This window comes from Callospermophilus lateralis, unplaced genomic scaffold (genome assembly GCF_048772815.1).
Source record: "Callospermophilus lateralis isolate mCalLat2 unplaced genomic scaffold, mCalLat2.hap1 Scaffold_43, whole genome shotgun sequence".
Lineage (NCBI taxonomy): Eukaryota > Metazoa > Chordata > Mammalia > Rodentia > Sciuridae > Callospermophilus > Callospermophilus lateralis.
This window is the reverse complement of record NW_027514380.1, coordinates 9612013-9631977: the sequence shown is the minus strand read 5'-3', so window position 1 is coordinate 9631977 and position 19965 is coordinate 9612013.

Below are 19965 nucleotides of genomic sequence, written 5' to 3'. Positions count from 1 at the left end.
ATCCTTAGGCTGTGTGTGTAAACTATTTTGCATAGTACCAAAATTAGGGGACATGCCTGGAATTGAGGGCTCCCTCTCAGGGAGTGATCACATGATGCAGGTGTGCCTCCCCCTCTAGCTCTGCGTAAGATACCACACAGCACCTGACATGGGTATGACTTGCCAAGTTGTCAATCAATCAGCTGACCAGAAGACATCATGAAGCAAGACTTCATCCTTGAAACCTATCCCTCTCTGATGTCTCTGCTATAAAATAAAGGGATTCCAGGCTCATTCTCTCTTTTCCAGCACTCTTTCCAGTGTGGAAGCTGACTCATAAGACCACAGAGCCATCCTGCTCTCAATCTGAAAAAAACTTCTGTCTGTGTTGCATGATTTTTCACTGCTTTCTTAGTGTAATGTTGCCGTCAGCTCTTTTAAACCCAGTTTGTCTCCTCTTTGCAAGTTGTGTGTGAGAGCACAGCATCATTGTGGAAGGGTAGAGTAGAAAAAAGTTGTACAGCACCTGGAAAAACCAGAAAGAAAAAGAAGAAAAAAGAGAAGAATTTGGAGACAGGTATAATCTCTAAGGATGTTACCACAGTGTTCTACATCCTACAGCTAAGTCCTGAACTGCTAACAGATTCAGTAGTTAATTAATTATCCAATAATTCATTAGTAGTCCATGAATTAATCTATTGATGACGTCATAATTCTGATCAATCCATCTTTTCCTAAAAGCCCTACCTCTGACCCATGCTTTGAAAACATGAGCTTTTGGGAGGACATCCCAGATCCAAACCATAACAAAGGGAATTAGTCTATTATTTCTTCGCAATATTACTGTACATATATATGTGTATATATGTGTGTGTGTGTGTGTGTGTGTGTATGATCAGTAATAGAGATTCTTGCTATCATTAGGAAATCTTGAATCAAATTGCCTCTGAGGTCATCTCTGGAGAATTGAGAAAAGAGAAGTTGTGTCTTGGTGTTTCTCCTGAATCCACAGTCTGTATCAAGTTTATTGAATTTCTCACATCTTTATGGCATTGTTAGAAATATAAAACATTTACAAAATTTTTAATTCTTCAGAGTCCTCAAAAATGACATAGGCTTAGATAAATGTACATTATTAAAAGACACTTACTTTAAAAATATATATTTATCTATTCTAATTTGTTATATGTGATAATTTTTAGGACAAATAAACAGATTATTATTAGTATAGATATTGAGTTGGTTAATATTAAATTAAAAAATTTTTTCAAGGTAATTTTTGTTTATGGAATGATTCATTGCTAAGACTTCTTTTTTTCTGAAAATGGTTATATTGAGATTTACTTTATTTATTATATAATTAACCCATTTAAAATATGCAAACAAATAATTCTTAATATGTTCATGTTGTTCTCTGGCTATTATATTCTTTATAATTATTATCAAATAAAAATAGAAACTCCAAAAATATTAGGAGTCAGTCCCCATTTCTCTTTGTTCTTTTTCCCCAGATCCCAGTCATCACTTATTAGATTTCTGTCTCTCTATATTCTCCTACTATATATACTTTTAAAAATATTTCTGCTATTGCATAACTCTTTATGTTCTTTCACACCATAACAATTTCTTGGGAGGAAATCTAATCTCAATCAAAAGGCAGAATACATACCAGCTACAATGGAAAGTCAGTTGAACATGCAGCTCAAATATCTAGAAATAAAAATGTCTTATTTCCATGAAAATCGAAGAAGAAGGAAAATGGAACTATAACCACAGTTTGGGCAGCCCAAGCATATGTCTACTGTAAAATTTCATGGACCAATATTCTTATCTGACTGATTAGGAAACAAAACTAAACTGGAAAAATGACAGTTATTGATCAAATACATTCTAAATTTACTGTCATTATTAGATGCTGCTAATAATCACTTTTGGGGGAAAAAATTCTAAAAGAAACTTCCAATTTATTTTAGTGAGATTAAGTACTAAGAACTTAATATTTATTCTAAAGAGAAATATCCAGAAGAATTTGCCCTCACATTGAAAAGCCCAATATTACTTTGTCTTCTTTATTAATGTCCTGGATTTTTACATCATGCCATTACAATCTTGGTGTTTCAAACTAACAGAAAAAATATATTCCCTTACAGTTTCAGGGGCCCGAAGTCTGAAATTAGGCTTTCTAGAGCAAAATGAATATGTCTTTAGGGCCACAGTTCCACCAAAGACTCCACAAGAAAGTCATTTTGTCCCTTCCAGCTTTTGGAGGAGGATAAAATTCTTCAGTTGTTTCATTTCAACCTCTGCCTCAATAGTCTTATTCCCTTCTCTCCTATTATAGAATCTCCCTGTCTGTACCTATTTAAAGAATATGTGTGGTTGTACTTATGGTCCAACTGGATAATCTGAGAATATATTCATTTCTAGAGACTTAATCACATCTTTTTTCATATAATAAAAATTGTACCTTTTTCCATATAAGGCAATATTCATAGTTTCTGGGAATTCAGACATGGATACTTGTTGGTGCTATTATTTCCTACCACACCTTTTATCCATGTCTTTCATAATTTCATCATTCTAATCAGTTAAATTATAATCTGATTTTGAAAAAAATATTTATTTATCCTATAGCCTAAGTGGATTTTCATTTGTGGACAACACTGGAGAATGAGCACCATTACAGTGTTTCTCCATGTTTTATGCACTTAATTCATGCTAACATAAAATCAAATTAGATTGAGGCATAAATAGCAAAAAGCAGGTATTTAGAATAAAAAATAAGTGTGGACTTATATGATATGAATGGTAACTTTATTTATCAAGTTGATTGGGCAAAAGCCCCAACTATGTGATCAAGCATATTATGGAGGTCTCTTTGAGAGTGTTTTTGGAAAGGATTAAAATTTAAGTCAGTTTAATTTGAGTAAAGCTGATTTCCCTCCATACTCTGGATGAGTCTTATCACTCATAGGACTGAATAGAACAAAAATGTGACTGTTCAAGCAAGAGAGAATTCTGAGAGTAGATGACTTTCAGACTTTAACTGGAACATTGGATCTTCTTCAATCCCCAAACTTTGGCACACTCTACACATTTTTTATATGCCAGCCTCCAATTCACATGAACTAATTCCTTAACATAAATCTCTACACTAAAGCATGCATGCTTACATGCACATATATGCTTATACTTGCTCTCCACATTAATTCATTAAAAAACAATGGGTTCTTTCTGTTTCTATGGAAAACCATGACTAGTATAAACAGATTACAAATAATCACCATATTCCTGACTGCATAAAATATAAAGAGAGTGCACTGTTTATCTGGACTCTTTAGAATTATGTAAAATTTAGTTCTGGAAAGAATAATGCAAAAGGATTCTATAAGAAAATAGACAAAAATTATAAAAAGTAATCCTGTGGACTAGATGGTTTCAATATATGAGACCAAATAAAAACAATGTCAGCTATAAAATCATTGTGAATGTTAAATCTAAAAATTATATTTTAGACAAAGTAGCAAGCAAATCAAAAGACAGAATTTTATACTTATGGGTTTAACTTACAAAGCTTTGTATATTTCTCAAAAAACCATGAAGATTTACAATTATTTAGTTTAAGGATAATGGATTGTCTAACCTAATTAAGGTTGTGACCTCTTGTCAGTTTAGGTGGTTGTTAAAAAAAAATGAATGAAGAAAAAAGAAAAAAAATCATGCCTACCTACCAATGTAACAGTAGTAATTTTAAGTCCGACAACCAAAGTAGTTCATTTTGAGTGATGTCTACATATAATTCCAACTATGGCCATAAATGCTTGTTGACTATTGTAGTCTTTCAGCAAATGTAACTCCTGAATTTTAAGAGAAAAAAAGTTACTAGAGGAGCCAGTGGTGTTGAGCCTAAGATGTGGTAGAATGCACTATTAAGAAATAAGAAGTCATTCTTTCAGTTGAAAGGCAGTTGAATTGAATTCTTTAATAAATCACAATCTCCATATGCTTTACAAGAAGAGTCTTAGCACAGTGGAACAAATGGCCATAACCTTCCTTTTCTCTTAGAATCACAGTACAGATTACTGAGTGTAAGCATATATGAGTCTCAGCCAAAGAAAACTTATTCAAATACCTTAATGTATATATGGGAAAATAGCATAGTATTGAATTATTGGCATTATTTTGGGGGATGTATTGTGGGAAGCTTTTAACAATTGCTCTAAAACAGGGAAATTGTGGCAATGTGCATGTGAGAGCCTGAACCAGTTTTTCTAGTACGGATTCATTTAGGATAGGAAATTAGCAAGGATAACAGAGCAAAAGCTTAAAAGGTATGCTACCATTAACACTAACCTTAGAACATGCATTTATGACTATACTCACAATGAGATAAGTTAGATCAAGGAGGAAATTTTTAAATGTTTAGTTGGTAATCTTAGGAAACACAAGAGGAAAACTAATATAGCTTTTTTTAGTAAGTCAAATATAAACCGCAACTACATACACATATGCAATAAACAAAAAACCTGAGTGATTTTTGTATGTGAACAAATAGAGTCTCAGCTTTAGGCATTTAGGGAGAACAACTGGGAAATGAAAATGAAAGAGATGCCAGATGGTATTTGAGAGACATAGTAGTTAATATCAGAGAAAAACACAATATTTATAGTCTTTTGAAGGGAAATAACAGGTCTCTTAAGAATGATATGAATGAGATGTTAGAGAACTCAGGACTAATCAGCTAATATTTGCATGATAGTTAGTTTGATTAAGATATTCTAACCTGGGCTGGGGTTGTGGCTCAGTGGTACAGTGCTTGACTTTCATGTGTGAGGCACTGGGTTAGATCCTCAGCACCACATAAAAAGAATAAATAAAATAAAGGTATTGTGTCCATCTGCAATTGAAGAAGTATTTAAAAATAAATATTCTAAAGTATTCAATACATGGTGACCCAGAGCATTACATTTCATAAGTATTCAGTTAGGAATATTGCATATAGTGTTATTAGAGTCTCTACATCTAGTCAAATTAAAAAACCAATTTTAGAAAGAAAATTCAGAACCAATTCATAAATCTCATCTTCTTTTTTTTCCTCTAAAACATCTCTTGGTATCAAAATTTCAATCAGTTAGGATTTTCCAAAATGTACGCACAATACATGTGCACACACACAATTACACTATTGGTACAAATAACATATGTTTGTATCAGAGTGTGGGAAATAAATCTGACAAAAATTTAGGGACCTTCTACCTCAGTGAAATTTCTAGAAGAGTTATAGTATATACTTTAGTCCACATGTATTGTTTATGCAAGAAATATGAGCTGACAGGCATATCAGTAGATGTCTGAATAGAACCTGTATTTATTTAAAAATAAATCAAGAAGCTGAATGAAAGACTCATTAAGAAGCTGATGTTTTGGCACTTTTGAAGAACAGATGATAAACAATTCATAACTTAAAAACAATAAAAGAGATGCATGTATTATAACTATGGCATATGAAAAGAAAAAATTAAAAAAAAATAAAATAAATATTCATGCAAATTTCACATGGATACTAAAAGATGTACAATAAAGAATATGGAAGATGGTATGATTACTCACTGTTTACCAATAGGAAGCAAAATAACAAGTTTGAAATATCAGATTGAAAAATTCTTTCAAAGGGATGAAGAAAGGATAAACCAACAAAGGGCATGGAAGAAAGATAAAGAGAAATGAAATAAAAATTAGAATTTCATGAAGTAGTTCAGTAATTATATTAGGTAAATTTATTCAGATTTTATAAATATTGGGAGGATAGAATTCAATAGAACTGTCATTAACATAAGAATTTATATTATGAGTATTCTCAGGTTTGCAAAGGTCATAGAATACCTGACATGTGAATATTAAACAATAAAATTTTATACAATATATAAGAATAGAAAGAAATTCTGAAGATGTTGCAAGACTTATGTGAAATATAGATTAAATAATTTTGCAACATTTACTATTGTCTTAGACATTCTTGAGATCATATAAAAGACTAAATATCTATAAAAATCTACTATGGAATTCTAATAAATATCAACCTATGTCAGTGGCAAAGAAAGAAAACAATTTCATGACTGATGTGGAAAGATAGAGGTATGAATTTCTAAAACATATAAAGACAATTGTTATTACCTGATAAAATTAAAATTGCACATACTTTCATGTAACAGTTCCTTATCTGGGTTCATATTCCACATAAATTTGTGCATGCTCAACAAGAAGCATGTAAAAATTGTTTTATTGATATTGTTCCCAATAAGAAAATATAGTAAACATACTAGACAGTAGATTATATAAATATATTTCATTTCTTTTAGACAATGTAAATTATAAAGTTGTGAAAATAAATGCAAAATAAACACTATATTCAGAAATGTTGATAAAAATTAATAACATAAAGAGAAAGGAAAACAACTGAGAAAGTAAGTTTAATAAAATTTTATTTTACAAACATGCTAAAGCAAATAGCATATTGTTTATAGACATAATCATAATGTAATGTATAAGACAAAAAAAATCGAAGGATAGTAAACAAGATTATAACGTAAGATTGCAACTTTAAACTGGAGACTATAGATGAGTTTGCTTCTCCAAATGAGAGAACTTTTGATGGTAGATATTTTTCTTTCTTTCTTTTTTTTTATGAACAAGTGATGTTTCTTAAATTGAATCATTCAATTATATATCATATGTTAAATCAATTTAACAAAGTCTAGAGGGATAGTCCTTAGAGATGCACTCAAATAGAGAAGAGAATTAAAAACAAAAACATTTTTTAAAGAACACTTTTTTGAAGTTAGACCCACTAAAGAACAATCAATTTGCTTTCATTTAGAAAATATAGGCTATGTCCAGTTAATTCAGTTAATTGACTGAATCAGTGTGAATGAAGATAGCAAAGAAAGTGTTTCTCTTTCACTCCATTCTGAGAAGTGTAGAGTTCAGCATGGTAGAAGCACAACTTTAAACACATTCAAAAATTGACAAAGTTTTCATTGAGTTACCATTGGTAGTTCATTGATCTAAGGTATAAACTATACCTTAGGAATTTTTCCATGACAAATTGTTGAACAATGTCAATGTACTCCCTGTTTATATTTATTATTGTTCATTCCATTAATAATTGTTTTAGTAAAACTTTTTTTATATTTCCTTTGAAAGTATATTGTCTTATTTCTTTACAAAATATCCTAAAACAGTGGTAAAATTAAAGTAGAAGATTCACATATAAAATAATTTAAAACTAACATTAAGTGAGAAATTAAGCTTCTATCTAGCCACTTTAACATCTTAACCAAGACTTAAGCTCTTCATGGAATTAATCTTTTGCTTAATATTTAATAAATTGCATGGAAATAATAAAATAAAATTATAATGTTTATATCACCTGAAGTGTTTTCTTGAGCATTATACTACTGTGCTGATTTCTATAATGAAAATGGATATAAAAATCCTTTAAAAATGAAATTTATCTTTAAAAAATATGATAAATAATTGCAATACAATATTTCATTCAAAGAATTTCATCTTCATGAATTGTCATGTGGAGATTGATTCTCATCATAAGATAAATTTGAGAATGAACTGATTTTACAAATAACTACTCATAAGTAATAACAATTTTTTTTGATATGTAGAAAGAGATATGTATATTTAGTCTATGCTCAAAATTTTTAGAGATTCTAGAATATGGGAGAAGTTATTAAAATATCTTACAAATCTCATAATGGACAAAGCACATTTTTATGAAGCACAGCATTTAATCACAATGTTCCAAGTTGAAAAAATTAAATCTGAGAATAGAAAGGAGGAGGGTGTGTATGTTAAAAATGATGGAACAGCAATGAGCAAAGGTGCATTCCTAAAATCCCAGTGGCTCAGGAAGCTGAGGCAGTAAGATCATGAGTTCAATACTAAAAGGAACCGATAAATTAAAAGAAAGAAAAAGAAAGAAACTTGTTGAATAAATTCAAACAAATAAGCAAACAAAGCCAGCCTCAACAACTTATCAAGGACCTGAGCAACTTAGTGAGAGACCCTGTATCTAGATAAAAAATTTTAAAAAAATGGCTGGAGGTTTAGCTTAGTGAGAAAGTACCCCTGAGTTCAATCACCAGTGCCAAAAAAAAAAAAAAAAAGACTGAACAAATAACAAAAGACTAGTTTCTCTGTCATCGCAGTTACCATATTTACCAAGGAATCATTACCTTAGAAAAACAAATTCAAGGGGGACATAACAGTATACTGTAGATATTGAATTTCCCTGTGGCTTATATTACTTAAGTGTTAAAAAAACTAACAAACAAACAAAAAAACTACCGGTAAAAACACTGTATGACAGAATAAGGAACCCTAAAATTCATTCATCTATGAAGAGAACTAGAACAATGACAGAAATAGTGGAAACCATATTTTTAAAATTCTAAAAACTAACCAGACGTCCAAAATTTTGGAAGTATTTATCAAGGAACTGACTCTTGTCAAAAATAACAAGTTTATGACATTTTAACTTGTCCTATTTCCACCTCTCATCCCCAGCTAAACATTAACCTTAAATCAAATGCCATTTACTCCTAGTGAAATACAATAGACGTCCAGCATGCAAGGGGAAAGAATGTCTTATAGGTCCTTCAAAACCTCATTCCTATAGAGTTCTCATTATTTGGGCCATCTACTGGTTTTCTGAAAGGTGTACCTCTGTTAGTCTTACATAACTAACATGGACCATGCTCAGTTTAACAACCTTTTTCCTGGAGGCATCCATTGAAAATGATTATAGGAAACTGATTAATATCATGGATGTGTTTTAGAAACAATAATTACTTCCTGAGATGGCAGTTAACAAATGAGAAACAAATGGCACTAGCTGCAGGGAAATGGATAGAAACAAATGGCACTAGTTGTAGGAAAATGGATAGAACATAATGGGAAGCCACAAAGGCAAACAAGGAAAAGGAAAGGCCTTGAATGTTTTCTCTCATGTGTAGAAGCTAGAGAGGAAAAGAGAAAGAGAGATGGTGGTAAGATCTCATGAAAATAAGAGACATCAACAGAGTAGAAGAAAAGGACCAGAGGGGAAGGGGAAATATTGGGGAACAATATTGGCAAAATTTTACTGCAACATCATATAACTGTACAAATATGTAGCAATGCATCCCATCATTATGAACAATTTTAAGAAACCAATATAAATAGAAAAGAAAAATAAATAAATGAAAGTTAGAAAAATTAGGGAGTGATATTCATAGGAACTCCCAAACTCTGAAATGTTCCTGGAAATCATTCTAGGGCTCATAACCAAGGCTGTACATAGGCTTAGAAACACTTGAGATTCCTAAAGGTCCACCTCTTCCTGTGAGCCTCTGTGCTATTAGGTAGAGAATCTAATGCACAGTTGTAAACTCCCTGTTCTCGTAGTGAAGGTGTTTCATGACAAACATAATGAGCCTCTCAGATCTGAGGAAAGGTATCTCAGGTCTGAGAGAATTTTTGTTTTCAAATATTTAATGAAATCCTGTCACATCACTTGGTGACACTAATATAACTGGTTGGAGACTATGTGGCCATACATAGCATAGAATATAGCCTTTGGGGAAGTTGTTCATAAAGCTATTGAGCAAACAAAACTAACAACAAAGCATAACATCAGAAAACCCTGAACAGGGCGATGAGGGCATAGTTTGATTTTTACAGTAGCTACACCACATCATTTAAAATGTCCAGATTTCATGGGGAAATAGAAAACTGTAAGGGCCCATCAAGTTATGGAAAACACTGAAGAAGACAAATACTACAATATAAACTTTCCCTGAAGCAGCCCCAGTATTGGATATACTGGATGAAGATTTTATGTTACCTATTTTACATGTGATCCCACAGTTAAGGGAAAGAATGTCTCAAGAACAAAGAGGAGAATGGGAATAATGTTTCATTGAACAGAAGTCATCATTAAAACACAGGAAATCAAATGGAAATTCTGTAACTGGAAAGTACAATGAATGCAATGAATTATTTAGAGGCTTAAAAACAAACACTATCATGTAGAAGAAAAAATAAGCACTTTGAAAGAAATATGACAGGCAACATTAATTCGTTTGAGGAGAAAAAAGGAAAAAAAAGGAAAGAAGAGTACAAAGATCCTGAAGACCTATGGAATACCAACAATCATACCAATCTCAGGAGTCCCAGAGGGAGGGGAAATAATGGCATAAATAGTAAAGAAAAATTGGTGAAATACTCCCAAATTTCATAGTAAATATTAATTTACACTTCAACTCAATGAATTTAAAACTGAGTACACTCAAAGAAATCTGTATATAAATGCATTTTTAAAAAATTGTCTAAAGACAAACCAAGACAAATCTGTTTTGTGTTTTTGGTACTAGGATTGAACCCAGCACCTTGTACTTATTATGCTTGCGCTCTACTGATTAGGTTTCCTTGCTATGAGCCCTAAAGAGAGAATCTTGAAACAAAACAAAAACTTACTAAATTCTATTACAAAGGAAAGCTACTTTTCATAAGATAATTTTATGTTGTTTATATAAGTTTAGGTGTTTAATTTTCTTTTAAAAGGAGAGAGTAAATTATTTTAAACTATATATTTTAAGAAAAGTAGAAAATAATTCAAAATAATTACTAGATAGTCTCCATACCTTTATGAACAACAAAGAAAAGAGACAGGAGGTCAATAGAATATATAATATTTGAAAAAATTTATAAGCTAACTAAATCCAACAGGACACAGCCCTTAACAAAAGGAGCATATTTTTTTCCTCAAGTTTCACATAAAAATTCTTTGAGACAGATTATATTTTAACCCATAAAAGGAGAGTATAAAGAATAAGTTCTCCGAGCATAATGAAATTAAATTAGAAATGAGTAACAAGGAGATTTATAAATTTCACAAATATAAATTCACATATATGTAGAAATTAAACACCATCCTCCTAAATAACAACTAGATCAAATGATTAAAAGGTAAATTAGAAAATGCTTAGATATTAATGAAAATTAAAATGGCAATCTAAAGAGAAAATAAACAATCTAGAGAAGATTTACTAGAATCATTTACAAGTTCTTTGAAATAATAGAATTGGAGGAAACAGTTCTCAACCAATTTCATAAGGCCATTATTAGAGAGGAAGGCACTGCAATAAAGGAAATAGCAAAGAAACCAAAAATTTTCATCAAAACTCTAGCAGAACAGATCCAGAAATATAAAATGTGGCATATTCAACATGGATAAATAAGATTTATGCAGGAAATCAATACATAGGATTCAATCTACATAATATAATAATCACTATATAATGAGGATAATGAAAAAAATAATTAATGACTGTGTCTCAGCAGTTTAAATGAAAGAGCATTTGACAAAATCTTGCATTTTTTTCTTACAAAAACACTTAACTAGGAATGAAAAGGAAATTCTTCACTCTGATAAGGAGTGTATGAGAATAACCATAGCTATATAAAACTCCAATAATGGACATCTAAAATCCCTCATTTTGTATAAGAACGATATAAATACAAATGCTTTTGCTGATTCTGTTCAACATTTGACTAGAGATTCTAGTCAGGGCAATGGGGGAAAGGGGAAAAATAGGCATTAAACTTCATTTGCAAATGTTCTTGTATGTACAAAATCCAATGGAATTTCCTAAAAATAACTATTATTGCTAGTAAACAAGTTTCGCAGTATTGCACATATCACATGCTAGTAATGAAAATCCCCAAAGTGAAACTTCAATTTCTTTATAATACTATCAAACCAGTAAGATATTTAGGAATTAATTTAATGAAAGCATGTTAAAAACTACAAAATAATGTTGAAAGAAATAAAAGGAGAGTAAGATATGTATAAATCAAAATAAATGGCATACTAATCAATTGGAAATAATATTGTTAATATGGACATTTTCTGTAATTGATCTACAAATTCAGTGTAATCTCTGTCAGAATAGCAGATGAATTATTTGTATAAATTAACAAACCAATCGTAAAACTCATATGGAAACTTAAGAAACCTAAAATAAGTGTCCAACCAAAATAGTTTTTTTAAAAAGAAAAGTTAAAATACTGTAGATCTTTTAATTTTAACATTTCCTTCAATGATATATTAATTAAATATATAAATTTGATATAAAGATTCATTAAAATAACCAATAGGTAATTGAAGATATGCTCAATAACATTGGTAATTATAAAAATGCATATCAATTCTATGAGATGCCACTTCACACCTACCAGGATGACTATAATACAAATGAAGTACAATAGCCATTGCTAGCATAATATAGAGAAATTGAAGTCTTTATACACTTTTGATGAAAATATACAATATGGTGGCTGCTTTGTAAAACATTTTCATATTTCCCAAAAAACTAAATAGAGTTATTATGATCCAGCAATCCCACGCCTAGTTATATATTCAAGAAATGTGAAACCACCTCTACTTTAAAAATGTGCCAAATTGCCTACAGAAGTATTCTTCATAAAAAAACAAAGGAAGCCATCCATATACTCATTCATTTGGTGAATAGATAAGCAAAATGTAATATATCTGTCAAATGGACTATAATTCTATAATGCAGAATTACTAGTATATGATATAAAATATTAGGTTACGTAAAAGAAACTGCAAACAAAAGGGAGGATACTGCATGATTTCATTCATATGAAATATACAGAATTAGTAACTCTTATTTAGATAGAAAATAGACTAGTCCTTTCTAGGAATGTGGTAGCTTGTGGTAATATATATATATATATATATATATATATATATATATATATATATATATATATTACGTGGTAATGTTGCAAAACTTAGTGAAACAAAACAACAGCGAAAAAACTGTATGGATGGTACACCTTAGGGTGAATCTTACAGTATATGAATTGTATTTTAATGACAACGAAGAAAATACTGTGGCTACATAAAAAGGTTAGACCCTTCTAAAGTGTTTATTCAATAAAGCTATAGAAATGGAATGTTTAATGTCTCCATTCTGTGACTTAATGTCCTTTACATGAAAAATGAATCAAAGGACATAAACACTTAATATCCAATGATAGTGCCAGTAATTAGTCATTGCTAGTTGTCCTGTTACTGTTCTGTTGGAAAAAGAACAAGTGTAAAATTTTTCTTAAAAATTTACAAATCAATGACAATAACTTACTAAATTATGCACAGCATGAATACAACTTGTCTAAACGCTATATTCTGACATTATTTTCTAGTGTGCCTCCTGGTCTTGTTATTTTAAATCCTCCGTCTTTTCAATTTATAAAATATAGGAATTAGAATTTCCATAGGCTTATAAGGAGTTACTGTATTTAAGGCAACAAAATGAACTGATTTGAGCATATAAAATAATTACTTTGCATGAGGTCAGATTCTTTCAAATAATGCTGAAAAACGAGAGTATTCCAGCTCCAATATATTATGCTGTCTGTAACAGAAAATTTAAAATAAAGTAAATGGAGAAAATAAAAGATTTGTTAGCATTTTTTAAGGCTTTATTAGCTGGAAGAATGGGGAAATCTTTATTAATGTATATCAAGTTATATTTCTGTAGGCTTAAGAAGTGGTGTGCTATTACAGTGCATGGTGAGGATAGCTAACAATTATGTGCTGCATATTTCAAAAAAACAAAATGGATTTTAAATGTGTTCACCATAGAGACACGATAAATGCTTAAAGTAGATAGATATATTTAACCTGTTTTAAACACTGCAGAATATATACATTGATATACTATATATAAAAACCAAAAATTTTTAAAAATAAAAGAGCAGGATCAACCCTTCCCACAAGCAGACTACCCCAGGAGCCAAGATTCAGCCCAGACTTCCCACACCAGCCCTAACAGGACCCATGCTCTCAATAGGCCCAACTCACCGCCCCGCCCCCAGTGGGGTAGATACCCACCAGAGCCTAGCCTCTGTCATAGGACCACCCCTTATGGCCAGCAGACTACCTCGGAAGGTCAAGTCCCTGGCCCAGATCCATCCACACCTGCCTATTTGGGTCCCAGGCACACAGCAGGCATGGTCCAACCCTCCTCTTGTGGGGCAGAAAACTGCCAAAGACTAGCCTCTGGTGTAGGACCACCCCTTCAGACCTGCAGACTACCCCTGGGAGACGAGATTCATCCCAGACTACCCACACCAACCCTCACAGGAACCACAGGCTCTCAACCACCTAGGCAGGTAGTCTACCTGACCAGATTCACCCACAGAAACTTGCATAGGACTCAGATCCAGGATGTAGTAGCATTCACTGAGGGACACCAGCAGGGTCTGGAAGCCCAACACCAAGGTGAGGTAAAGACAGTATGCATGCATACTACAAGAATATAGGGAAGAAACTGTAACATCTCAGATTCACACTGCAAAAAAGGAAGACATATAGACACCATGAACAAACAAGAGAAAAAAAGTGCCCCAAACAAACCAGGGCACTATAATAACAGAAACCATGGACAGTGAAGTTGATGAAACGTAAGAGAAGCAGTTAAGAATGTTCATAATTAAAATATTCTGGGAATTAAAAAATAACCTAAATGAGAAAATACAGGTAAAAATTGATCACTCCAACCATGATGTAAGAGAGCAAATACAGGTAGCAAAAGGTTACTTTAAGAGAGAGATAGGTACTCAAAAAAAAAAAAAAAAAAAAAAAAAACAGGAATCTTTGAAATAAAGGATACAATAAATCCAATTAAAAAACTCAGTAGAGCTCATAACCAACAAATAGATCACTTGGAACAAAGAATGTCAGATAATGAAGACAAAGTATACAACCTGGAAAATAAAGTTGATCACACAGTGAATATAGATAGAAACCAAGAAATATGGGACAGCATCAAAAGAACAAATCTAAGAGTTATTGGGATAGAGGAAAGCACAGAGATTCAAACCAAAGGAATGCACAATATCTCCAATTAGATAATATCAGAAAATTTCCCAAGCATAAAAAACAAATTGGAAAACAAAATACAAGAGGATTACAGGATATCAAATGTACAAAATTACAACAGATCTACACCAAAGCACATTATAATGAAAATACCTAACATATAGAATACAGGTAGAATCTAAAAAGCTGCAAGAGAGAGGAATCAGGTCACATATCTGAGGAGACCAATTCATATGTCAGCAGATTTTTCAACCAAGACCCTCAAAGCTCGGATCCAAGAGATATGGGATGTCATAAGAAAACAAACTTGAGAGTCATTGGGATAGAAGAAGGTGTAGAAGTTCAAACCAAAGGAATGAGAAATCTGTTGAATGAAATAATCTTAGAAAACTTCCCAGATATGAAAGATGGAATGGATTGCCAAATCCTGGAAGCCTACAGGACCCCAAACATACAAAACCATAATAGACCAACTCCAAGACATATAATTATGAAGATACCCAACATACAGAACAAGGAGAGAATATTAAAAGCTATGAGAGAAAGGAGGCAGATTACATTCAGGGGTAAACCAATTAGTTTAACGGATGATTTTTCATCACAGACTTTGAAAGCTAGAAGATCCTGGAACAACGTATTTCAAATGCTGAAAAATAATGGATTCCAACCAAGAATACTGTATCCAGCAAAATTAAGATTCAGATTTGACAATGAAATTAAAATATTTCACGATAAACAAAAGTTAAAAGAATTTGCATCCAGAAAACCAGCACTGCAAGGCATTTTGAGGAAAACACTACAAGAAGAGGAATTGAAAAACAGCACCCAAAACTAACAGTGGGAGGTAACTCAGTAAAAGGAAGAAAAAAAATAACCAAAAAGGAAAAACTAGCGATATTAAAATAAATAAGCATGACTGGAAGTACAAACCTTATATCAATAGTAACCTTAAACGTTAATGGCCTAAATTCACCAATCAAGAGACATAGACTAGTAACCTGGATTAAAAAAACAAATCCAACAATATGCTGACTTCAGGAGACTCATATGATAGGAAAAGACATACACAGGCTGAAGGTGAAAGGTTGGGAAAAATCATACCACTCACATGGTCCTTGGAAGCAATCAGAAGTGGCCATACTCATATCGAATAAAATCAACTTCAAACCTAAGTTAATCAAAGGGGATAAAGAAGGACACTATATACTGTTAAAAGGAACCATCCACCAACAAGACATAACAATTATCAATATGTATGCACCAAACAATGGTGCTGCAATGCTCATAAAACAAACTCTCTTCAAGTTCAAGAGTCAAATAGACCACAGCACAATAATTATGGGTGACTTCAACACACCACTCTCTCCATTGGACAGATTCTCCAGACAAAAACTGAATAAAGAAACTATAGAACTCAATAACACAATCAATAACCTAGACTTAACCGACATATATAGAATATATCAACCATCATCAAGTGGATACACGTTCTTCTCAGCAGCACATGGATCCTTCTCAAAGATAGACCATATATTATGCCATAGGGCAACTCTTAGTAAATATAAAGGTGTGGAGATAATACCATGCATCTTATCTGATCATAATGGAATGAAACTGGAAATCAATGATAAAAGAAGGATGGAAAAATCCTGCATCACCTGTAAAATGAACAATATGTTACTAAATGATCAATGGATTACAGAAAACATAAAGAATGAAATCAAAAAATTCTTAGAGATAAATGAAAACACAGACACGACATATCGGAATCTATGGGACACAATGAAAGCAGTTTTAAGAGTGAAATTCATTGCCTGGATTTCATTCCTCAAAAAAAGAAAAAAACAACATATAAATGAACTCACACTTCATCTCAAAACCCTAGAAAAGGAAGAGCAAAACAACAGCAAAGGTAGTATAAGGCAAGAAATAACTAAAATCAGAACAGAAATCAACAAAATTGAAACAAAAAAAAAACATTCAAAAAATTGATAAAACTAAAAGTTGGTTCCTTGAAAAAATAAATAAGATCGACAGACCCTTAGCCATGCTAATGAAGAGAAGAAGAGAGAGAACTCAAATTTCTAACATACGGATGAAAAAGGCAATATCACAACAGACACTACAGATATACAGAAGATAATTAGGAATTATTTTGAAACCCTATATTCCAATAATATAGAAGATAGTGAAGATATGGATACATTTCTTAAGTCATATGATTTTCCCAGATTGAATCAGGAAGATACACAGAATTTAAACAGACCAATAACAAAGGAGGAAATAAAAGAAGCCATCAAAAGACTACCAACCAAGAAAAGCCCTAGACCGGATGGATATACAGCAGAGTTTTACAAAACCGTCAAAGAAGAATATATACAATACTTTTCAAGTTATTTCAAGAAATAGAAAAAGAAGGAGCTCTTCCAAATTCATTCTGAGGCCAGCATCACCCTGATCCAGAAACCAGACAAAGACACTTCAAAGAAAGAAAACTACAGACCAATATCTCTAATGAACTTAGATGCAAAAATCCTCAATAAACTCCTGGTGAATCCAATACAAAAGCATATCAAAAAAATTGTGCACCATGATCAAGTAGGATTCATCCCTGGGATGCAAGTCTGGTTCAATATACAGAAATCAATAAATGCTATTCACCACATCAAAAGACTTCAAGATAAGAACCACATGATCATCTCCATAGATGCAGAAAAAGCATTCAACAAAGTACAGCATCCCTTTATGTTCAAAACACTAGAAAAACTAGGGATAACAGGAACTTACCTCAACATTGTAAAAGCTATATATGCTAAGCCCCAGGCTAGCATCAACCTGAATGGAGAAAAACTGAAGGCATTCCCTCTAAAATCTGGAACAAGACAGGGATGCCCTCTATCACCACTGCTATTCAATATAGTTCTCAAAACACTGGCCAGAGCAATTAGACAGACAAAAAGGCATAAAAATAGGAAAAGAAGAACTTAAATTATCATTATTTGTGGATGACATGATTCTATACCTAGAAGACCCAAAAGGGTCTACAAAAAAACTACTAGAACTAATAAATGAATTCAGCAAAGTGGCAGAATATAAAATCAACACGCATAAATCAAAGGCATTTCTGTATATCAGTGACAAAATTTCTGAAATGGAAATGAGGATAAACACTCCATTCACAATATCCTCAAAAAAATACTTGGGAATCAACCTAACAAAAGAGGTGAAAGCTTTATATAATGAAAACTACAGAACCCTAAAAGGAGAAATAGAAGAAGACCTTAGAAGATGGAAAAATATACCCTGTTCATGGATAGGAAGAACTAACATCATCAAAATGGCAATAAAGTTCTCTATAGGTTTAATGCAATGCCAATCAAAATCCCAAAGGCATTTCTTGTAGAAATAGATAAAGCAATCATGAAATTCATATGGAAAAGCAAAAGACCCAGAATAGCAAAGCAATTCTAAGCAGGAAGTGTGAATCAGGCAACAAATGGGCCAAGGACCTGAACAGACACTTCTCAGAGGAGGACATACAATCAATAAACAAGTACATGAAAAAATGCTCACCATCTCTAGCAGTCAGAGAAATACAAATCAAAACCACCCTAAGATACCATCTCACTCCAGTAAGATTAGCAGCCATTATGAAGTCAAACAACAACAAGTGCTGGCGAGGATGTGGGGAAAGGGGTACTCTTGTACATTGCTGGTGGAACTGCAAATTGGTGCGGCCAATTTGGAAAGCAGTATGAAGATTCCTGGGAAAGCTGGGAATGGAACCACCATTTGACCCAGCTATTGCCCTTCTCGGACTATTCCCTGAAGACCTTAAAAGAGCGTACTACAGGGATACTGCCACATCCATGTTTATAACAGCAAAATTCACAATAGCTAGACTGTGGAAGCAACCCAGATGCCCTTCAATAGATGAATGGATAAAAAAAATGTGGCATTTTTATACAATGGAGTATTACACAGCACGAAAAAATGACAAAATCATGGAATTTGCAGGGAAATGGATGGCATTAGAGCATATTATGCTAAGTGAACCTAGCCAATCCCTAAAAAACAAATGCCAAATGTCTTCTTTGATATAATGAGAGCATCTAAGAACAGAGCAGGGAGGAAGAGCAAGAGGAAAAGATTAATATTAATCAGAGACATGAGGTGGGAGGGAAAGGGAGAGAAAAGGGAAATTGCATGGAAATGTAAGGAGACCCTCATTGTTATGCAAAATTACATATAAGAGGTTGTGAGGGAAAAGGGAAAAATATTAAAAAAAAACAAGGGAGAGAATTAAATTACTGCAGATGGGATAGAGAGAGAAGATGCTAGGGAAGGGGAGGGGGGATAGTAGAGGATAGGAAAGGTAACAGAATACAACAGTCACTAGTATGGCATTATGTGAAAAGGTGGATGTGTAACCGATGTGATTCTGCAATCTGTATAAGGGGTAAAAATGGGAGTTCATAACCCACTTGAATCTAAAGTATGAAATATGATGTTAAGAGCTTTGCAATGTTTTGAACAACCAATAAAAAAAAAAGCTAGGAGACCATGGAAGAAAAAATACCAAGCTCTGAAAGAAAATGGATGCCAACCAAGAATCTTATATACAGCCAAACTAAACTTTAGATTTGATGATGAAATAAAAACCTTCCATGGTTAACAAAAGTTAAGAGAATTTACAACTAGAAAGCCTGCATTACAGAACATCCTCAGCAAAATGTTACACTAAGAGGAAATAAAAAAAAAAAGATGAAAATCAGCAGAAGTAAATATTATATTAAAGGAAAATGTAATCAGAGGAGAAACCAAGTCATGTTAAATACCAAAAATAGACAAAAATAACTGGGAATACAAATCATGTCTCAATAATAACCTTGAATATTAATGGCCTAAACTCAGCAATCAAAAGACATAGAGCAGCAGATTAGATTTTTTAAAAAAGACCCAATTATATGCTGCCTCCAAGAGACTCATATTATACAAAAAGACAACCACAGACTGAA